The 24,155-nt window shown below is 43.4% G+C and overlaps 1 long non-coding RNA gene across 1 annotated transcript in view; it reads left to right on the forward strand.

The window, feature by feature from the left end:
- Positions 1-20,218: 20,218 nt before the first annotated feature.
- The window catches only part of LOC129150114 (uncharacterized), a 60,427-nt gene continuing 56,490 nt past the window's right edge, over positions 20,219-24,155 (forward strand). Inside the window, exon 1 of the long non-coding RNA XR_008556843.1 lies at positions 20,219-20,262. This is a non-coding gene — a long non-coding RNA (uncharacterized LOC129150114). The remainder of the gene's footprint in view (positions 20,263-24,155) is intronic.

The raw sequence follows: 24,155 nt of genomic DNA on the forward strand, positions 1-24,155 counted from the left end.
ATTCCATTACCCCAGGTTGCCTACTGAACATATCATTTGAAACTAGACAGATTTTTAGTTACAAGATTAAGAAACTTCCTTTCAGGAAGCTGTACTTTAGCTAGTACAATTTATCTCTCGTTATTCCCTCATATAGTTCTCTGATAAAGATAGGCTGGTGTCCTTCCCACCAGCCATTCACACACATTATCTTTCCCTATATACTCAATCCTAGCGGCCACTTCTCCCTCTCTACTCAATCAAATCTTTTACTTATTAACACCCACTTGTAATCCATCCATTCACTCGTGAGTTCTCACCTATTCATTTATTCTCTGCTTATGTAGCATTTAACATTGACATATAGTCTCAATCCCACACAATGACACTCTCAGTCCCTGTTCTTGGTGACTGCATGACCTGCCTCCATAGTTCAATATAAGAGCTTCCCACAGGGACCAAGACCTCTGCTCCCTGGTGCACCTGTGAATAAATAGGTGCGTGAATTAATAAGTAATAATTAAACTCATAGCATATAAGCTACACTACAAGGAGGCTAAATTAGCACAGCGTCTTTGTAACTGCTTGTATAATTGCTTCTCATCTCTAGAATGCTAAAAATGAATGCAAAGATTCATGATCTCTTATCACCTGAAATATTGGAAAATAAGAAATAAGTACACCTTACCCAGAGAGAAAAATGCTTTCATTCTCCACCAGGTGTCTCCTCAGGTTCAGCCATTGTTAGCAGCATCCTCTACACAAGATGAGGCTGTGTAGCTAGTAAGCACAGTGTAGAGGAAGCCCACCTACTGTAAAGGACTGCAGGGCTTGTTACATACCAGAGCAAAGCAGGCAGATACCACCTCAAAAGGTTGCTTCCCTGTGTGTGTGTGTGTGTGTGTGTGTGTGTGTGTGTATGTGGGTGCAACAACATTTCAAAGCACAGATACCTTTTGAAAACATAGCTCATGGATCATTACTTATAAAAGATTACCAGTTCTTCTTTTAAAATGTCATCTCCACCTCAAGGAAATACTTAATTTCTATGCATATCATAATCATTATCTTAGGTACATAGGTGGCATATTAGCAGATTTGGATATGCTTCAAGATTGCTCTATCAGAACTTCTGCATTTGAAAGAAAACCAAATCGGCCACAATAAGTCAGCATTTGCTCTGCCCTTCTTCTTTCTAACTGCTACACTCCCAGTTGTAGACATATGTGAGCCTGGCCCCAAACTGTCAACCCAAAGAAGGGTTGTTCTAACCCCAAGTAGTTACCTTTGTCAGTCCAAAAACCAGAAGAGTTTCCCAAGATGCTTCCTGGGCCAGATCATTAGAGCTGTGTAGTCAGTGAAGGAGAAGGAGGTGAGTCTGCTGCTTCTGTACAAAAAGACACAGGCTTGCTAGGGTCTTTATATAATGACTCCTTCCTGGCAAGGAGCTTTTATTTTGTATTTAGCATGTGTGGCATGTAACTATTTATTTTCAGGGTTTCCCTTGGATATTTTCACACAAATTTCTTAGACATGTGTATGTGTGTGGGGGGTGTACATGCCCACATGTACAAGCATCCTATATAATAAAGAGGTAATATGCAAATTGACCCTCACACCCTCACATCACAAGATGGCCACCCCCATGTTGTCACAAGGTAGCCACCACAAGATGGTCACCCCCACATCATCACAAGATGGCCGCCACAAGATGGCCACCCTCACGTCATCACAAGATGGCCGCCCCATATCATCACAAGATTGCCACCACAAGATGGCTGCCCCCATGTCGTCACAAGATGGTCGCCCCCACGTTGTCACAAGATGGCTGCTCCCACATTGTCACAAGATGGCCTGCAGGGGAGGGCAGTTGGAGGCAACCAGGCTTGCAGGGGAGGGCAGTTGGGGGCGATCAAGCTGGCAGGGTAGCAGTTAGGTGTCAATCATGCTGGCAGGGGAGAGCTTAGGGGGTGATCAGGCAGGCAGGTGAGTGATTAGGAGCTAGCAGTTCCAGATTGTGAGAGGGATGTCTGACTGCCTCTCCCAGATTGAAGAGGGTGCAGCCTGGGCTGAAAGACACCACTCTAGTGCACGTATTTCGTGCACCGGGCCTCTAGTCCTGTATAATAAAACCCTAATGTGCAAATCGACTGAACAGCAGAATGACCAGTGGAAGGACCGTTTGCTATGATGCATACTGACCACTAGGGGGCAGACGCTCAACATAGGAGCTGCCCCCTAGTGGTCCGTGTGCTTCCACAGGGGGAGCACCGCTCAGCCAGAAGCTGGGCTTATGGCTGGCTAGCGCAGCAGCGGTGGTGGGAGCCTCTCCCACCTCTGCAGCAGTGCTAAGTAGTGAGCCAAGCAGTAAGGAGCAGCAAGCAGGTGAGCAGTAATGAATGAGGGGCTCTGGACTGTGAGAGGGCACAGGCCAGGTGGAGGGACTCCCCCCCACACACACACCCAGTGCATGAATTCTGTGCACCGGACCTCTAGTGATCTATAAAAGAGATTAAGTACTGCTTTATCCTGAGCACTGTATCGTCTAGTGATGGTCTTAACTGGTGAGAGGAAAAAGCATTATTTGCCCACTGATTAGATAATCCCCTTTCCCACAGAAACCCATGGGGCTGAATGATTTCATGTTAATATTCTACCTATAACCTAACATCAGGTAGATCAGATCAGAATGAGGATGGAGACTGCCCATGGTGAATGCCTGGTGCTATGGGTTGAAATTTGCGCCCCTCTCTCCCCCACCCCCCCCAAAAAAAACAAAAAAAACCCGATATGCTGAAGTCCTATATTCAGTCTCTCAAAATGTGGTCTTTAGTAGAGGTAATGAAGTTAAAATTAGGTCATTTGGGTAGCTCTTATTCAGTATAACTGGTGTCCTTATAAAAGGGGGAAATGTGGACACAGAGGTAGACATAGGAAAAAGGCATGTGAACATAAGGAAGAGATCAGGGTAATGTATCTAGAAGCCAAGCAACTCCAAATATTGCCAGCAAACCACCAAAAGCTAGGGGAAAGGCATGGGACAGATTGTTCCTCACAGCCCCTAGGAAGAACCAACCCCGCTGGGACCTGCATCTCAGATTTCTGGCCTCCAGAACTGGAAGAGAATAAATTTCAGTTAGGCCACCCAGTTTGGGGTCTTTTACAGCTGCCCTCAGAAACCAGAACAAAGGGGGAGGGAACAGAGATTCAGTGCTTCTGGCCTGATTGATAAAATGAGTTTAAACCTTAAGAACTTTTCTTTAACCTGTGGTGGATGGAATGGGGGTCAAAGGAGATGAGGAAAGGCATTCCTGGTTGAGAGTTATACTGTTCTAGTAATATTTATCGATCAGCTTGGGCTCTGACTCCACCAAAATCAGGGTGACCTTTATCCAGTAGCAGAGTTTGTGTAGTAGAGTTTTCAGTAACTTACTAGCTATGTGTTTAATAGGCTTATTGTGAGACATAGAGTTCAGAATATAAATGCTTGATATTTCCTAATTTTATTGGATAGTATTCAATCCATCGTGACCATAGTGTATAATGTGTCTTAGGGATTGGTCTCTATCCATTCTCAATTAGTCCCATCTAGTCATTAAATTCCAAGCAAATGCTGTGGTTAGGGTTATCATTGTTAAGTTAAACAAAAATTCCACAAAACCCTAAGGTAAAATAAAAACCTCCAGTGACAGTTTTGTCCTGCCTTTTGCCTCGTACAATGTTTAGATATGAAGGCATTATTAAGCTGTGAACAATTAGAATCAAATAGACACTATTGCAAAGTTCTCTTTCACTCCACTTATCACATTTCTCTCAACTCTGAAGCAGGTCTGCTGTATGATCCTGCGGTTATAATAAGGGCCTGGATACCAGCATTCATTTTTTTTTGTTACTGCCAAGATCTATTTCACATGTATCCACATTGTTTTTCTGGTAAGATATGGAGTAAACTATTCTTATGGACATACAGTAATGATACTGACTGCTCATGGGTCTGGTCTTAGAACTATATAATCTGTTCAAAACAGTTTAAGAGTTGAAGGGGGTGTGAGTAAACAACTCAATATATTCAAGAACATCTAGAAATAAATTATTATTTATCAATTAACCAGTTCTCCTTACTAGGTGGGAGTACTTTCCAGTGCACACAGCACTACTCAGGTTTCTCTTTAGCCCAAGTTAAGTCAACATCTATTACATACCCACCATGCATAGAACGTTGCGTTGGGGTTTATGCAATGTTTCTCTAATTTTATTTTCTTGCTCTAAAGAAAAAAGAATACTGCCAGAGTGTCTCCCCAGTCATATTTCTTTCTTGTTAAAAAATGATTTTTAAAGTAATAGAGGAAACCAAATTTCCCTTTGATGAATGCATTGGTAAGTGTCCTTTTTCTTGGGACCTGAGACCCAGGGATTTGAAGCTGATACTATTTTACATGTATAGGAGTTTAGGTTCCAGGGGGCTTCACCGTGGGCCAAGTGATACTCTGATTATGACACTCTCCAAAAAAAGATAGTTTTGAGCTGAAACTGGTTTGACTCAGTGGATAGAGCGTTGGCCTGCGAACTGAAAGCTCCCAGGTTCGATTCCAGTCAAGGGCATGTACATTGGTTGCGGGCACATCCCCGGTAGGGGGTGGGCAGGAGGCAGCTGGTCGATGTTTCTCTCTCATCAATGTTTCTAGCTCTCTATCCCTCTCCCTTCCTCTCTGTAAAAAATCAATAAAATGTATTTTTAAAAAAAAGATAGTTTTGAGTGTCTACATAAGAAGACACATGGCTGGGAAGTACGTTATGATCAAAATAGTGTGTGGGCCTTCTGAAGGAGATTCTATGAGGGCAGGGAGAGCATCTTGGCTACCTTTAATTCCCAGGAATGCCTAGCCCCAAATGAAACCTCATCAATTAAACTGAAGGAGTAACAGTTGGAGTGTTCCTGGCTGGACTTGTAACCATGGGGCTGCATACTCACATCTGGACATTGAGATTTTCTACCCTCAGAATCTCTTGTCTGTGCTATTCTTTCTCACTCAGAGTCAAAGTGAAATTGTTAAATCAACAAATCTCAAATCCTGTATTGCTTGAGACTTGCCTCTATTGGTTTGTCCTCTGTGAGCATGGAGGCACATGGGTGGTATTATATTTGAGAGTGTTGTAGTATAGTTGGGGAGCCTTTCTGAAAAATTCCTACAGAGGCTCAGTTTCCTTTTCTCCCCCTCTGCCCACACAACTCCCCCAACACTGAACTAACAGGGTTTTCACACCATTACAGTCCAACTCAGGACAAGTTAGGGTGGGGTGAGTAACAGACCAAACCCTGAGAACTACATAGCACAGTATGCGTAGAAAATTCATTTTCAGGAAAGCAGACTGTGCATGTAGAGAAAAAAGAATTCACACTTCAGCTCTCGGCATTGCCTGAATTTGTGTAACAATCATTAGAAATGGCAATAGCTATAGATACAGAAATAGTTGATATATTAATTATGAGCAAGCACAGAGACAAAATTCCCCGAAAAAAGTCCAAACTTAAAATACAAAGAAACAATTAATTCCAGGCAGGCAATTTTAGGACACAGAGGATTAGCAGAGAGGCCAAGACCAGAATTCATAACACAAAGGAAGGTTCAAATACACCCAGGGTATAAAGACTAGTTCTCTCTCTCATAGCGAGGCAATAACATTGGAATCACAAGCATATCATTTTCAGTTATAAATATATGTTTACTCTTCAGCCTACTTTATAGTTAACTCAGTCGTTTACTTCACAGTATGGACCTGGTCATTCTTTTTTTTTTTTTTTTTAATATATTTTATTGATTTTTTACAGAGAGGAAGAGAGAGGGATAGAGAGTTAGAAACATCGATGAGAGAGAAACATCGATCAGCTGCCTCTTGCACACCCCCTAGTGGGGATGTGCCCGCAACCAAGGTACATGCCCTTGACCAGAATCAAACCTGGGACCCTTGAGTCCGCAGGCCAACGCTCTATTCACTGAGCCAAACCGGTTTCGGCTGGACCTGGTCATTCTTAAGCAAGCCTTGAGTGCTTACTTAATGCTATTTCAAATAAAAGATCCTCTCAGTTATTATATAGTTTTCTCTCTTGGGTGGCTTCCAATTGACAATTACAGTCAAGATTCCAGCTTCTAGGTGAGGGAAGTAGGTGAAAACACCTCTTAGAGAATGTTGGCTTACTGCACTAAAGCTGTGCTCCTCACTATATTGCCTCACAAATTCCAAAGCTGGCTGTGCCTTAATTGCTATTTGGATAGCTAGCAAAGCAAAATGCTGAGAAAACAGCATCTGCTTATAAAAACAAATTCTGGTTTTGAAGATCTAGGTAACAGAAATAGCCACCTAGTCAATGTGAAAGCAAGTTATTTTCTTTTAAGTTGTGACAAATACTAAACGTATACTTTTTAGTCATTCTTCCCTTGGGAAAAGGACTGCTGCAGGCTCCCTCCTGACTAATTCATTTTCCTCCTTTAACAATACAAAGAAAACATTTTCCATAAATGGAAGTGAATTTGCTACATTATAACTCAATCACCAACAAGGAGAATTTTCCTTCTGCATCGGTTGAAAAAACATTTAAATCTTTCTCCATTCTTTGCAATGAAAAAAAAAATCTGTGTGCTTTTATATTCACATTTTTTAATCCTGAAAAAAAGTGGTTTCTTTCATTCTTGAAACCCAGTATTTTTATAAAGTTGGCATAACTTACATGGATCTGGGAAGGCACTAACTCTGAAATTATTACAATTCTCCAAGTAGGTAAGGCAGCAATAGGATTAGGAACCAAATAGAAACCAAACTGACACCCAGGTTTTCTGGAAAGTCTTCTCTTAATTAATTTTTTTTTTGTATTTGTAAGTATTCACAACCTAGATTGGATGAAGTTGGGCAGAAGATGTATTAGAAAATAATATGTTTTCTTTTAAAATATCTAGGACACAAATGGGGCAAACATTTTAAACATATGTTGCATTCACAATGATCATTTAATTTAGAAGACAAAAATCAGTTATGTAATTAAATATTTTGGAGGATGTGTGTACCTAAATTTAGCTGTAGTTATACTTACTCCAAATAACACAAGTATTGATGTATAATTAGGAAAAATTGAAGATCTTTGTGCTACAGGGATTTAAAAAGGTGATGTTGTGACTCTAGTACCAAAGAGAGCCCCATGCAGAAGACCAAAAGCAAAATCCACCATACCACAAAACATCTTGGGGTGCTTTAACACAAGAGTGGTGTCTATGTAGTCAAATTTAATTCAAGTGTCAGCATCCCCAAGATGTCCAGGCGTGGCTCCATTGACATTCATGTCCCAGGAAATAACTGCAATAGGTTTATAAAATAGTCTTCAAAACTTTGCTGCACACTAGAATTAATTGGGCAGTTTTAATGCTGACACCCAGTTTACATCCCACATGAATTAAATAAGAATTTCTGGGAGTGGGGGCTAGACTTCAATATTTTTAAAACCTCCCAAGTAATTTCATTGTGCAATAGAATTTGAGCATCACTGAATTATTTTTTTTTAAGTTTAAAAGATCATCAATTACTCTCTGTTGCTGGAATCCACATGGTCTCAGAGTTGTTTTCTGAAAATATACAAACATATTCTCGACCAAAAGTTAATAAAGGGATATTTTCTATAAAATTGACTTGGGATCCTTTTGCATTTTTGGTCCAAATGATTTTCCTCTGGCTTGTTTTTACACCATGTGTGTTTTTCATGGGTGTCTTGCTTTTAGCCTTACAATTAATTTTCTAAAGTACAAGTTTTCTAGATGTAATTTACTTACAGGATATTTTTCCTTACATGATATTCTTCTACTATTCCCCCTTTTTTGATTTAAATATTAGGAGGCTTTTGAAAATTTTATAATGTAGTCTTGATAGCTTTTAAATTTTAATTTTTTGCACTATAATATTACTGCTTTGGGTTCATTACGTGTTATGCAATTTTATCATGAGATGAACTACCAATAAAAATTTGGTTAACACTTTAGGAACTGCTTTTTGTGCAGTACAATTAATTTTTCTAGAATATTCACTTGTTTCAATTAGCCAATTTAAATTACCCTGAAAACTTGACTACTATTTTACTGTCAAATTTATTACTGTAACATCAATCTTATTTTACCCTGTAAATATTAGTGGAAAGGATTATTTGCCTTCTTGAGTAGGCCCTGAGCATTCCTGGTGGTAGGCTGGATTTAGATATCAATAACCAACAACTCCGAGACCATGTGGATTCCGGCAACAGAGAGGAATCGACAGGACTACCCCAGCCATGAAGACAGAAGAGAAGCAGTCCAGAGATGGAAGACGCTTACGTCGCCTTGCCATACTAGCAGTTAGCAGCTGTGCATCACTGCAGGTTGCCCAGGACCAAATCAGAGAGGGTCGGACCTGCATTACCACCATCTGTCCACCATCCAGAACTGAAATATCATTGCTGACATGTACACATAAGGAACTGTTTGACATTGAAATTGGGTCTCAAAAAGAACTGTTGGCCCAGAAAGAAATTCACTGTAGACCAATTCATTTGCCTTTCAGCATAACCAGTATTGCTTGTCTCATTTTCGGTTCTTATAAGTGTATTTCTAGTAGCACATGATCTCACTTATCTAGGGGAAATGATAAACAACGTAGACTGATGAACAAGAACAGACCCAGAAACAAGGAGGCATGGATCAGACTGTTGGGCCTCAGAGGGAGGGTAGGAGAGGGTGGGGATAAAGGGGAGAAATCAAGCAAAGGACTTGTGTGCATGCATATGAGCCTAACCAGTGGTTAAGGACAACAGGGGGGTGGGGGCATGCGTGGGGAGGGGTGTGGGATGGGAATGGGGAGATGAGGACAAATATGTGATACCTTAATCAATAAAGGAATTTAAACAAAAACAAAAACAAAAAAAATCAAAATGAAATTAAATGTTCAGGCAAATAATCACATTTTGACAGGATGGGCATAAGCATAGGCTCTCAATTCCTTATCTAAAATCTTTGGGAATGAATGTGTTTTGCTATTCAGAATTTTTCAGATTTTAGAAGTTATATAGTATATATTTTATAGCATGTAACTCCCTGATCAGGATATAGAGATAGAAGACCCTATAACCACAAAGCTAATATTTCTTCAGGAAATCATGCACACTAAATTAGAAAACTAAAAGTAGCTACAATTGCATCTACTAAAGTCAAGTTTTGCCACCAAATGAATTTACCCATATTTTAGAACCATTTTTTTTTCAGACCATTTATGATTTCATAGTTATTGATAAGGGCATGTGAACCTTTACTGAGTCAAATTTTCAGCTAACCAAATCAAGACCTAAAGCAGTAGAGTGCACTTTGTTGTATGTGTTTACACACCAGTGTACATACAGCATACACACACACGTGTGTATATAATTAAAATGTCAACCCATTGGGTCACATACCTTAAACAATCAACCAACCACATTCCATAAGAGTAATCAGTAATAACAGATTCCCTGGTTTGTATCTCTCAGGGCTGTCAAACACAATCTCTATGATCATTGACACTACCCTGTTGTTGAGTATCTGTAAACCACAGCTGTAGTTGGACATCTTATAGAGTCTAGCAGCCAATCTCATTACATCCCAAAACAGCATGCTGGTCAGTTACTGTAAATAACCTATTGGTTTTCTGTCCTGGGGAGAGGTTGCTCACTGGTATTAATCAGATGAGGAGAAAACTCGTAGATTTTTACTGGAGAAAGATGTATATGGTCAATGGGGACAGAACCAACCCAACGATTGAAGCTTTTAATCTAGAGGCATCTAGAGAAAAATATAATTTCATGGGATTGGGTAGAAGGTCCAAACTGGTTATTCAGTTATAACAATATTTAGCCAGTTGAAGACACCCCATGATGAGGCTCTAATAGGATAATCAAATGACAAGAACTAAAATCAGAGGTCAACTACCAGAGCTCAGTCTACCTGTCACTACTCAGCCAAAAAACAGAGACAGAAATTGGATTATAAGTGAGTGTTTAATAATACCATATGCCCAAAATCTTGGAATGTGAAGGGTAAAAACCCTAACATCTACCTTCTCCTTAAGCTTGTTAGGAATAATTATATAGGGGAGTCAGGGGAAGGGAATAAAAGTAGAGAGCACAAGTGGGGTTCTGGTGATGTGCAGTCCTAGAATTTGAGTTCATGTAGGAGTCTTGGGTCTTTATGAATGTCTTAATTACTGGTTCCCAGAACAGGAGGGTCAGAGTTCTGAAACCAGTCAAGTGGTGATCCAGTGTGCATCATCCTGGTGTTTCTGAGACCTAATTGATCAGTCTCTGCATTCCTGGTGTCCAGGTGTGTAAGTTCAGTATTAAAAGTCTTTTTGTTCTTGCCTGGTCAACTGGGAACTGCCAGATCTTAGCCAGAACATAAGGTTAAATACGTACATTTGATTAATTAATTATACATTCTGTTAGTCAAAGGGAGAGAAAGGAAAGAGAAAGGAAGAGAAGAGGAAAAAAATTGTATTTTTATTATATCCTTGTACTTCTATGAAAACTACATAAAGCTAGAAGGAGTAAGTTCCAAAGACTTTCTTCAGGGAGTCATTGAGAAAGAATCAGCTTTGCCAGATGCCCTGGGTGTTCCCCCAACCCCCAGGGACACCAGCCCCAAGAATTGGAGGGTGAAGCAGGCCTCGCTTGCCAGCATTGTTCCAAACAAACAAGTACAGGTTTTATCAAACTAAGAGAACTACCAAGGATAAGAACTACCAACTCCATTTGAAAACCACAGTTTGCTTTTCAGAAATGCTCAAAGAATATTTTACTTGTTGCTAGTCACCTGTCTCTAAATGACCATAATTTACAATACAAATATTAGTATTCTTCCAAAGTCCTCTATCTCCCTCTCTATCAGGAAATGAACCTACTTGACTGAACAAAAAAAATCTATATTTGAATTCCCTTAGCTTCCTCCCCAGCACCTACAAATTGATCTGCATCCACACCCACTTTCTAGTTTCCTTCTTCTCTTCTAAGATTTCCCCACTGTTTCTCCAGAAGCTCAGGGGTCTATCTTCTGTATCTTCTATGTCCCCCTCCCCAAAATATGTCTTTTATTATCTATAAACATACTCAAATCTTTCCTAATCAAAAACAGCAAGAAGGAGTTATGACCTTAACTTTTCAGAAGCTTCACTCTCACTCTCCTCACTTTTATAGCTTAGCTTCTTGAAAGGGCTGGAATGGAAGGCGAGAAAATAAAAATATGTAACTTGGTTTTCCCTCCCACCAGGATACTGAATTTATCAATAAAGTGTTAATTATCCTAGCAGCTAAATTCAATGGGCATCTTTCAATCATCTCATACTTTACCTCTCTGCAACATTTTTTATTCTTTCTGAACTGGAATTGGCCTTTTGTGACTCCACTCAGTTTCTGAGTTGTTTTCAGACTCTAAATAGAGGCTTCATCTCAGTTTTCTTCTTCCACCTGCCACTTAAATGATTGTGATGACATGGTTCTGTCAGTAATTTCAGCTACACCCTTAATGTCACCTAAACCCATCCTCTTCTCTCCAGCACCACTGACATTCATTGATTTAGAACTTCATCATTTCTACTTTGGATTTCAGCAACAGCCTCCTAACTGCTTCTTCCGTTGTTCCCATGGCCTTGCTTCACTTGCCACCTCTTTGATGGCAAATATGTGGCATGTCATCTACATTTCTCCACTGCTGAACCCTTCACAGCCACAGTTATTTTTGACAATGGAAAAATATTTTATTTCTCTCAGAAGCTGAATCTTTCCCTGACTTATACTTTTTATTAAATCTTCAATATGCCCCACATTTCCTAAATATTTAGTGGTGGAGTCAGATGTATTTTTTTTTAGAAGTGATGCAGTTACAGGAGACGTCTTTTGGAAGTTGTCCCTGGAATAATGGCCATACCTGAATATGTAATGATGGCCTTTATTCCAGCTTTTCCTAAATATAGCATCAGCATCTTTCTGAAGACAGTGCCAATTAATGGAAGCTTGATGCTAGTTGAAAACTATTTGTCATTCTTATTTTGAATATTCTCCACTGTGTTACAGTGTGGTCCTTCTAAAACAAAAACATGATGCTGCCACCACTCTATTGAAATGTTTCAATTGTTCTCCTTTGCCTATAGGGTACAATCTATTATTTTATTCTGACACAGAAGTTCCTCCAGTATCTGGTTTTGCCTATCTTATCAATCTTCCTTCTAGCACTCTCAACCTTTCCTAGTCTAAACTGTATCTTTCATAACCTACTTACTGTTACTGAGAGTTCTATGTGCTCTTGTTTCTGTAAGATGTTTAAAAGTTGTGTCTGATGACTACAGTTAACAATACTGTATTATATACTTAAACGTTTCTGAGAGAATGGATCTTAAATGTTCTCACCACCACAGCAACAACTAGAATGTGGTAACTGTGTGAGTTAGTAGATGTGTTAACTAACATTATTGTGGTGATCATTTTGTAATATATATGTATATCAAATTATCACATTGTGCACCTTAAACTTACACAATGTATGTTATATGTCCATTATATCTTAATAAAGAGAGAGGGAAGAGAGCTCATTTCTAAGGGTAGAATAAGTCAACAAAGAAATGAGCATTTAAATAGGTGACAAAAAGTCTCAGAAAAAAATCCTGGCAGAAATACATATTAAAGGGATTCCAGAAAGGAGGAAGGCCAGAGGAAGAATGGAAAAGAAAAAGAGAATTGTCTGAAAAACTAGTAAAGTGTCACAGAAATAAATGGAAGAACAAAAGAAAAAATTATGCACGTGTTTGTTTTGTATCTGCTTGCACTAAAAATGCGGGGGGAGGGAGGAAGGAGGAGGGGATGGTAAGGCAGGAAATAGATCAGAGGCCAGAAAGGTGATTAGTAATTTCAAATATCATAGTAAATGAGAACTGAGTACAAGCTATTCAATGTGGTGACTATATTGATATAACTTGAATTAGGTGTTTCAGCTGAATAGCAAGGACAAAAATCATATTTCAAAGGATTATGTAATGAATAGGTAGTGAGGAAGTAAAATCAAGTGAAGAAAAGATGGTCTTCCTCATTGGTCGTTGGGCCTCTTGGAGGCAGAAATCAGCATCTAGAACAAGACTTGTGCATAGCATTCTTGGATAAATATAACTTATAAAATATACAGCTCTGTAAAGTCTGCAAGCCAAGACCTGATTATTGTCATGAAGCTGAAAACACAGGGTTGACTTTGACTGACCTTTAGGAAAGCTGCTTTGGGGAGCAGGCAGACATCCTTGGCTCCAGTGGATCAGTGGGTGGTCAGTTTTCATGCTGAAGCAATCAGACTTCAGAGTCAATGGACTTTCCTTTGAAAGCAATTTAATACATTTGAATGATCCAAGAACAGAAGATATAACCTCTATAGGAGAATATTTAAATAACAGAACATTTAAACTAATTTTCTTGCTTATTTTTCTCTTTTTATTTCTTTGTGCTACTCTATAAACAGTATGGATCTTGTCTCATTTCTTTTTTTAGTTTTAGATTCTTTATTGTTTAAAGTATTACATATAGTATTGCATATGTCTCCTTTTTCCCCCATTGACCTCTCCCTGGTCACTCCCAACCCCCAGCACATGCCCTCACCCCTCTGGTGTCTGTGTCCATTGGTTATGCTTATATGCATGCATACAAGTCCTTTGGTTGATCTCTAACCCCCACCACCCCCACTCCTACTATCCCTCTGAAGTTTGACTGTGTGTTCTGTGCTTCTTTGCCTCTAAGTCTATTTTAGTTCTTCAGTTTATGTTGTTTATTATATTCCACAAGTGAGTGAGATCATGTGATATTTATCTTTCTCCAACTGGCTTATTTTGCTTAGCATAATGTGCTCCATGTTCATCCATGCTGTTGCAAATGGTAAGAGTTCTTTCTTTTTTACAGCAGTGTAGTATTCCATTGTGTAGATGTACCACAGTTTTCTAATCCACTCATCTGCTGATGGGCACTTAGGCTGTTTCCAAATCTTAGCTATTATAAATCGTGCTGCCATGAACATAGGGGTGCATATGTCCTTTCTGATTGGTGTTTCTGATTTCTCGGGATATATTCCTAGAAGTGGGTTTACTGGGTCAAATGGGAGTTCTATTTTTAATTTTTTGAGGAAACTCCATACTGTTTTCCACAGTGGCTGCACCAGTCTACATTCCCACCAGCAGTGCACCAGGGTTTCTTTTTTTCCACACCTTCCCCAGTACTAGTCCTTTGTTGATTTGTTGATGATAACCAGTTTGACAGGTATGAGATGATACCTCATTGTCATTTTGATTTGCATCTCTCAGATGATTAGTGACTTTAAGCATGTTTTCATATGTCTCTTGGTCTTCTGTATGTACAATTTCAAAAAGTGTCTATTTAGGTCCTTTGCCCATTTAATAATTGGATTGTTTATCTTCTTTTTGTTAAGATGTGTGATTTCCTTATAAATTTTGGAGATTAGGCCTTTATCAAAGATAACATTAGCAAATATGTTCTCATTACAGTGAGCTTTCTTGTTGTTTTGTTGATGGTTTCTTTTGCTGTGCAGAAGCTTTATATTTTGATGTAGTCCCATCCTATCTAATAAAAGAGTAATATACAAATTGACCTTCACTCCAAGACACAAGATGGCCACCCCCAGTGGTCAAAGATGGCTGCCCCCATGTGGACACAATATGGCCACCACAAGATGGCCTGCAGGGGAGGGCAGTTGTGGGCAGTTAGTGGAGGACAGTTGGGGGCGGGGGACCCAGGCCTGCAAGGGAGGGAAGTTGGGGGAGACCAGGCCTACAAGGTAGGGCAATTGGGGGGGACCAGGCCTGCAGGGGAGGGCAGTTATGGACAATCAGACCAGCAGGGAGGTAAGTTAGGGGTGACCGGCCAGCAGAGGAGGGCAGTTAGGGGTGACCAGGCCAGCAGGGGAGGGCAGTTAGGGGCAGTCGGGCTGGCCAGGGAGCAGTTAGGCGTCGACCAGGCTGGCAGGGGAGTGGTTAGGAGGAGATCAGGCTGGCAGGCAGAAGCGGTTAGGGGCAATCAGGCAGAGACAGGCGAGTGGTTTGGAGCCAGCAGTCCTCCATCGGTATCGGGCCTAAATGGGCGGTCGGACATCCCTCAAGGGGTCCCAGATTCGAGAAGGTGCAGGCTGGGCTGAGGGACACCCGTGCACCAATTTCCTGCACCGAACCTCTAGTTTGTTTATATTCTCCTTAGTTTCCATTGCCCTAGGAGTTATATCGGTAAAGATATTGCTACGACATGTGCCTGATATTTTGTTCCCTATGGATTCTTCTAAGATTTTTATGGTTTCCTGTCTTACATTTAAATATTTTATCCATTTTATTTTTTTGTGTATGGTGTAAGTTGGTGGTCTAGTTTCATTTTTTTGCATGTATCTGTCCAATTTTCCAACACCATTTATTGAAGAGACTGTTTTGACTCTATTGTCTGCTCTTGCCTCATTTGACAAATATTAATTGAGCATAGTGGCTTGAGTCGATTTCTGGGTTCTCTGTTCCATTGGTCTATATATGTGTTCTTCTGCCATTACCAGGCAGTTTTGAGAACAGTGGCTTTGTAATATAGCTTGATATGTGGTATTGTGATCCCTCCAATTTTTATTCTTCTTTGAGCTTGTCTCATTTCTGCTTTCATCCCTCTAAAAGCTGGACTTCACAATTTCAATTATACCATGTCTTAATTTATTTCATCCTTTTGTTCTCACTGTGCTACCTTATTCAGAGCCTTTTTATTTTTCACCTACATTGATTTAATAGTGTTTTTTGAAGCTAATGGTGTCATGGTTTTTCATGTTTCTTTGTTTGTTTTTTAATCTTAATATTATTTTCTTTCTAAAAAGCAAACAAAAAATAACTTTAGATTTTTTAAAAATTGGTTTCAGAGTGGAAAAGAGAGGGAGAGATAGAAATATCAGTGATGAGAGAGAATCATTGATTGGCTATCTCCTGCACTCCCTTTACTGGGGATCGAGCCCGAAACCAGGGCATGTGCCCTGACCAGGAATTGAACGGTGACCTTCTAGTTCAGAGGTTGATGCTCAACCACTTAGCAACACCAGATTTTTAAAAAATTTGTTCTCTTATTACCATTAAAAAAAAAACAAAAACTTAACCTAATTTTAAAGACTCATTAATCTAGTGTTCATTTTAAATTTTATCTTCAATTACATCTCTATAGACTGTACTCCAACCAATCAGTATGTTCCACTTCTACCAGAGTCTTCTGCTCTTTGACTTATTCACATATTCCCTCCCCTTTTCCTTCATTTTGAATATGTCTAGATTCTTTTTCTTTATACTGTGAGCAAAGTATATCTGCTCAATGAAGTCATTCTTAGTCCTCCCCAATTAACATTACCTTTTTTCAATTTTATGAATGCTCACAGTCCTCTATGCCTTTCTGGTAAGATGTATCATGTTCTGTGTGTGTTATAGTTGTTTGCATATGTCTCAATTCTCCCACTAGATCTTCACACAATTCTTTGCCTAGTGCCATCCACTTTGCAAGTACTCATTACATTCTGGATGCGTGAATGAATGAATAAATGAATAGTTGAGAATAAAGATGCAAGAGTAACTAGAATTTAAAATGAGACTTTGGAGATTTGCTAAGTGGCCTATTTCTTTAAAATATGTGGACTTCTAAACTGGCTAAATTTAGCAAACAAAATAATATAATATGTCTTGAATTTTGCATTTAGTATTAGATCTATTTGATAGCCAAAGTCTCATTCATTTTTGACTGATTTGATACAGCAAGCAACTATACCAATGAAAAAGGACAAAGGATTGGAAAGTCTGTTTTAAGTCAAACTAATCTTTACTACACAGATTTATGTTGTAAATGTTTATTTTACATGCCAACCAAAGAATTAGCAACCTTAGGTTAGCTATGTCCCAAAAAACATTGTTAATATAATCTTTTAAAAGCAATTTCAAGAAATAGCTGCATTTCCTCTTAAAACATTTTTTCCATAAAAGACCTATATATATTCATCTACCAAGCCTTTATATATATATTATTAGAACTAGGACTGGGATTGGAATACATAATGGAGCCAGCCAAGATTAGAAACAGGTCAATCAATTCATTGAAACAAGATGTTAATGAAGTTGGGGTTACATATTCAATCTCTACATTGATGAGTTTGCTGGACTCCATTCAAGTTCCAAAGTCTAAATTTTAGTTCCTAATCCAAGGAGAAAATAAAGCTGGATCAGCAAAAATGTATCCTCATTCTTAGAAATTAAATAAAAATACTTCCCTGTGTAAAGAGTATCAGAATAGCCATAAAGTTATAAAATACAGCTCATTAAATTTTGGGCAGGTTTGAAGATAGAGGAGTAGAGAAATCTTGGAAAGAAAAAAAGAACTGTTCTAGAGTTGAACAGGGAGCATGATAGCAATCGTCCCAAACAGAAGTTTAGAAGTTGAAGAATTGGGGTGGGATGGTTCAAAGAACCTTAGTTGAAATAGAAAAATATTTTTAAGGAGATTTATGAAAGTCTGAGTGGCATGAAAAGCTAGAGGAGAGTTTTATAAATTCTGCTCTAGCCCCTTTCTCAATTGTATGTATTATTGCATGCTTGTCATACTAGCTTATTGCATTTTTTGAGGGGGTAATAGGAATAAGAACACTATCAAAGGGTTTACTCTCAAGATAGTTATGTTGCTAAAAAACAATTAAGTGCAAAACACCATTACTTGTAGGATGCAATGAAGCAAACATTTTTTTCCTTTTATTTTAAATGTACCAGGGATTTTCTCCCCAAGGCAAATACTGTGGGTTGCAGTTAAAAGTAAAAAAAAAAATTAGAAGTTGGGAGCTGGACAAGCAGTCAGAAAATGTTACTGGAATTTGAACTTTTCCTAAGCAAGTAACCATGCTTGTCTAGAAAACTGCTGCAAGTGAGAAAAAGAAAGGACAGTGATTGAGGCAAAGAAATCCACTGTGAAATGCTCATGTCTCCTTGGTGAGCAGCACATCAAAGTACTGTTTCCAAATTACTTTATCCTGGGTGTGTATCCACTTCCTGTCTCTCCCTGTATCATATGTGTGTATAATGACATATTGATTTCAAGTCCAGCTTGAAATGGAATGGAACCCTCCCCCCCACCACCACCACCAGGGAGAAGGGCATTTCTCCTGAGTAACCTTGTGCTGTGCACATTCTCAGTGTACCATCTGTCTGCTGGATGATTGGTCATTGGAGACCACGTGGAAAAATGAGGTTGAAGAAGAGGGTAGGAGAGGGACAAGAAAGGAAATGTGACCTTTCTCATTTCAGAGGTGAATTGAGTTCCAGGCCTGGGTTAGTAGTTGTCTATCAAATTTTGTCCAAACCCTTTCCAAGGTCAAACACTTTAAATCTAACAGCCTGGACAACACAGGATATACATTTTAAGCCACAGAGCTTACTCAGCATTCTGTCTCTGTATCGACAGCCACTGCCAGAATTATTATCCTGTCATGATTTGTGTAGAGGCTCATGAATAAGACACTGAACAAGCAAACAGATGACCTCAGAGAGTTTCCATTCTAATCTCAATTCAGTGAATGTCCTTAATTTTGAATAATTGGTAGTGAACAAAGTACACTGTAAAATACTGCAGCAGCAAGTCATATGAAATTACACAGAAAATGTTAGCCATATAGAGGTCAAAATGAAATGCATACAAAAAATAAGCCAAAATGATGGATGTTTAAAAGGCAAATACAGTTTCATTGCTTTCAGCTGCATAGAGTAACTATTATAGAAGAGTATTTACAGTTAGTGAGATGACTAGCTCCAATATAATGAACAGATAAGATGAATTGGTTTCAGTAACCTTCAGTTTTCATAGAAATACAATGACATGTCTAAAATGCATTTTGATCTGAAGTAAGGTAAGGAGCAACTATTCATGGAATTATTACTAAACTAGAGGCCCGGTGCACGAAATTCGTGCACAGAGGGGGGTTGTCCCTCAGCCCAGCCTGTACCCTCTCCAATCTGGGACCCCTCGAGGGATGTTCGACTGCCCGTTTAGGCCCGATCCTGGGCAGTCGGACATCCCTCTCACAATCCAGGACTGCTGGCTCCCAACTGCTTGCCTGCCTGCCTTCCTGATTGCCCCTAACCGCTTCTGCCTGCCAGCCTGATCACTCCCTAACCACTCCGCTGCCAGCCTGTTTGCCCCCAACTTCCCTCCTCTGCTGGCCTGGTCACCCTTAACTGCCCTCTCCTGCAGGGTTGATCACCTCCAACTGCCCTCCCTTGCAGGCCGGGTGCCTCCCAATTGCCTTCTCCTGCTGGCCATCTTGTGGTGGCCATCTTGTGTCCACATGGGGGCAGGATCTTTGACCACATGGGGGCAGCTATATTGTGTGTTGCAGTGATAATCAATCTGCATATTATTCTTTTATTAGATAGGATGTTGAAACCTATGTTAGAAAATGTACATATGTCACCTCCTTTAATTTAATTCTAAAGTGTATTTGATGTCTTCTTTTTTATAGAAGAGAAAACTGAGGTTTGGGAAGGTTAAGTAACATGTCCAAGTTTATACAACTAGTAAGTAATAGAGCTCAAATTTGAATTCAGTTTGAGCCAAAGAATGTACTTGTTTCTATTATTAACCCTTTGCACTCGCTTCCTTTTTTCTCAATTCCTTTATTCTAATGCTAACCGTGTCAAGTCACACTCGACATCTGAGTGCAAAAGGTTAAAAGGCACCACAGTATATGTGACGAAAATATAAAGATTGGCTTATCAGATAAGTGAAATTGCTTGGTTCATTTTACATGAACAAGTAATGCAGATAAATGCTTTACAGAAGTAAATTTGGAAGTTTTTTTTTAACTTATTCCACTAACGTAACAATTGTTAAAAATCTTATATATTTAGAATTTCTCTTTGGCATTTCCTTTACAGCCAGTATGAAACTATATTTATGACATATATATTGAGCACCTTCTAAGTCACAGTCACTAAGTTAGAGAGAAATAAAAACATATTTAAAAATCAAACAATGGGAGAAAACCAAGATGGCGGCATAGGTGAAACACCTAACCTGCAGCCGGGCACAACAATTTCAAAGGCACAACTAGAGGTCAGAACGGACATCGTCCAGAACCACAGGAGAGCTGGCGGACTGAAATGCCCACAGCTGGGGGAAGGAGAAGGCCACGGGGACAATCGGGGGAGCCGTAAAAGCCTGAGGTATGGAGAAACTGGCGGAGACACGAGCACGCGCGCCTGCGGGGAGGATGGAGCCGGAGAGGAAGGGCGGCTGACGGCCTGGCCGGCGTTCACTGGCAGGAAGGAGATAAAGGCTCCGGAGTGCGCTAAGCGCCGGCTCCGACTGCACTGAGCGCCAGTTCCGGGCGAAACCCTGGGAAGCCAGGCGCAGGCTGGGGGAATGAATCTGGGCTGTGGGGCGCAGGCACAGAGGAGCGGGGGAAGGCAAAGCTCCAGAGGCGCGCACGGGAAGGGGCGCAAAGGACGGACTGTTGCCTGCGCCACTGAACTGCCCTAGCGGGAAGGAGACATAAGCTCAGGACCGTGCTGAACCCCAGTTCCGACTGCACTGAACCCCAGTTCCGGGCGAAACCCTGGGAAGCCAGGCGCACGCTGGGGGAATGAATTTGGGCTGTGGTGGCGGAGGCACAGAGAAGCGGCGGCTCCAGACGCGCGCACTGGAAGGTGTGCAGAGGACGGACTTTTGCCTGCGCCACTGGGTGGCCCTGCTGGGAAGGAGACAGGGACGCCAGACTGTGCTGAGACCCAGTTCCAACTGCACTGAAGCCAGTTCCAGGCGAGAATCTGGGAGTCCAGATTCATTAGGGGAGGGACTGGACTGTTTGGCAGTGGGCGAAACTCCAGGGCGCGTTTCTCTCAGAGGTGTTTGCAAGGAATACAGAGGGACACAGACACAGGAGCCTCATAGGGCGGGGCTGACAGGAAGCCAAGGTTGTAGGCTCCACCCTGTAGCTCCGCCCCAGCCAAGCTGAGCAGAAGCTTTTTCCTGCTGAGTGCCTCAAGTAGTGGCTGACCCACACTGCATTGGAGACCCAGAAACGAGGGCATCTAGTGGTTGGTGGGAGATGACACCAGATTTCAATCACTTGCATAAGGGAGGCATTCTAGAGGCAGACTCAGTGAGCGCCAAGGCATTGCTGCATCAAGACCCGGCCCACAAACATGTCTCCTGCACAGCAACTCTTCCTATATGGACAAAGAGGGTCCTCACGGCCAATTGGCCTGGAGGACAATTCCTCCCAGTGACACCAACAACAATCAAGACTTAACTGTACAAAGGAGGACCAAGATGGAGACATAGGGCGGAAGCCTGATCGTCGCCTACCACAACAATATTGAGACTACGACGGGAGAGCAGAGCAGACACCAGCCAGAAAGACCGGGGGGCTGGCTGAGCAGATGCTCTACAACTAGAATAAAAGAGAGGGGTACGCAGGATGATGCTGATGCCGGTGACCCAAAGTCCACACTTTAAGAACTATGGCTCAGCGACACAATGGTGGCCAGGAACGTGCTCGGCGCAGTTCCCCCGGCAGTCTCCGGCTGAGGGGACGGCTCCACTCGCTGCCGAGCACGGACAGACGAGCCCCTGGGAGACATGGGGTGGGAGACTCCGTGCTTGCTGACCTCCGAGTCCTTCAAGAATCTCAATGCCCCGAAGTGGCCAGGTGCGCACGCTCAGCGACCGGCCACCGTTGCAGACCCAAGGGCCGACGCAGCGACACCGGACCAGCCCACCGCCGGGCACCGGGCACACCGGAGCCTTGCCGAGCCCGCCGCCCAACGAGTTCTGCGGCAGCCGCCCTGGAGCTCTGAGAAAATGACCGAAGGAATTGCTGAGAGGGAATTGACCAACAGGAATTGGGATCAAGAAGACGAAACCCCGCTGAGACCCGAGTCCAGGCGAGCCTGCGAGCCTCTGGGCTCAGATGTGGTCACACGCCTCTGGGTCTAGGTGAGGCCTCACGCCCCTGGGTTTGCGTGAGGCCACGCGCCCCTGGGTCCAGGTGAAGCTGGATTCCAGGTTCGGGTGAGGCCATGTGCCCCTGGGTCCGGGCGAATCTGAACCCTGGGTCCGGGTGAGGCCGTGGGCCCCTGGATCCGGGTAAGGCTGGGTCCAGAGTACGGGTGAGGCCGTGAGCCCCTGGATCCGGGTGAGACCACGCGACCAGGGGTCTGAGAGAGGTAACGCGCCCCTGGGTCCGGGTGGCTTCGTGCACCTAGGTCCAGGTGAGGCCACGTGCCCCTGGGTCTGAGAGAGGCCACGCACCCCTAGGTCCGGGCGAGACCATGTGTCCCTGGATCCGGGTGAGGCCTCGTGCACCTAGGCCCGGGTGGGGCCGTGTGCCCCTGGGTCTGGGGGAGGCCAGGCGTCCCTGGGTCCGGGTGAGACCGTGTGTCCCTGGATCCGGGTGAGGCCTCGTGCGCCTAGGCCCGGGTGAGGCCACGTGCCCCTGGGTCTGGGGGAGGCCAGGCGTCCCTGGGTCCGGGTGAGACCGTGTGTCCCTGGATCCGGGTGAGGCCTCGTGCGCCTAGGCCCAGGTGAGTGCCCCTAGGTCTGGGGGAGGCCAGGCGTCCCTGGGTCCGGGTGAGACCGTGTGTCCCTGGATCCGGGTGAGACCTCGTGCACCTAGGCATGGGTGAGGTCACGTGCCCCGGGGTCTGAGAGGCCAAGCGTCCCTGGGTCCGGGTGAGACCATGTGTCCCTGGATCCGGGTGAGGCCGCGTGCACCTAGGCCCGGGTGAGCCCAAGTGGCCCTGGGTCTGGAAGAGGCCAAGCGTCCCTGGGTCCGGGTGAGACCATGTGTCCCTGGATCCGGGTGAGGCCTCGTGCACCTAGGCCCGGGTGAGGCCATGTGCCCCTGGGTCTGGGAGAGGCCAAGTGTCCCTGGGTCCGGGTGAGACCATGCATCCCTGGATCCGGATGAGGCCTCGTGCACCTAGGCCCGGGTGAGCCCAAGTGGCCCTGGGTCTGGGAGAGGCCAAGCGTCCCTGGGTCCGGGTGAGACCATGTGTCCCAGGATCCGGGTGAGGCCTTGTGCACCTAGGCCCGGGTGAGCCCAAGTGGTCCTGGGTCTGGGAGAGGCCAAGCGTCCCTGGATCCGGGTGAGACCATTTGTCCCTGGATCCGGGTGAGGCCTCGTGCACCTAGGCCCGGGTGAGCCCAAGTGGCCCTGGGTCTGGGAGAGGCCAAGCGTCCCTGGGTCCGGGTGAGACCATGTGTCCCAGGATCCGGGTGAGGCCTCGTGCACCTAGGCCCGGGTGAGCCCAAGTGGCCCTGGGTCTGGGAGAGGCCAAGCGTCCCTCGGTCCGGGTGAGACCATGTGTCCCTGGATCCGGGTGAGGCCTCGTGCACCTAGGCCCGGGTGAGCCCAAGTGGCCCTGGGTCTGGGAGAGGCCAAGCATCCCTGGGTCCGGGTGAGACCATGTGTCCCTGGATCCGGGTGAGGCCGCGTGCACCTTGGCCCGGGTGAGCCCAAGTGGCCCTGGGTCTGGGAGAGGCCAAGCGTCCCTGGGTCCGGGTGCGACCATGTGTCCCTGGATCCGGATGAGAGGCCTCGTGCACCTAGGCCCGGGTGAGCCCAAGTGGCCCTGGGTCTGGGAGAGGCCAAGCGTCCCTGGGTCCGGGTGAGACCATGTGTCCCTGGATCCGGGTGAGGCCTCGTACACCTAGGCCCGGGTGAGCCCAAGTGGCCCTGGGTCTGGGAGAGGCCAAGCGTCCCTGGGTACGAGTGAAGCCAGATCCTGGGTCCGGGTGAGGCTGTGCGCCCCTGGATCAATCCGGGTGAGGCTGGGTCCCAGGCCCGGGTGAGACCACGCGCCCCTTGGGTAGGGGTGAGGCCACGTGCCCCTTAGTCTGGGTGACGCCGTGCCCCTGGTTTCGGCCGAGACCAAACCAGAGGGAGTCGGACCTCCATTACCACCATTTGTCCACCATCCAGAGCTGAGGGGTCAGTGCTGACATGTACACATAAGGAACTACTGGACATTGAAATTGGGTCTCAAAAGAACTGTTGGTCCAGGGGGAAGCTCGCTACAGATTGATTCATTTGCCTGTCAGCATAACTATTATT

This window comes from Eptesicus fuscus, chromosome 8 (assembly GCF_027574615.1).
Source record: "Eptesicus fuscus isolate TK198812 chromosome 8, DD_ASM_mEF_20220401, whole genome shotgun sequence".
Classification (NCBI taxonomy): Eukaryota; Metazoa; Chordata; class Mammalia; order Chiroptera; family Vespertilionidae; genus Eptesicus; species Eptesicus fuscus.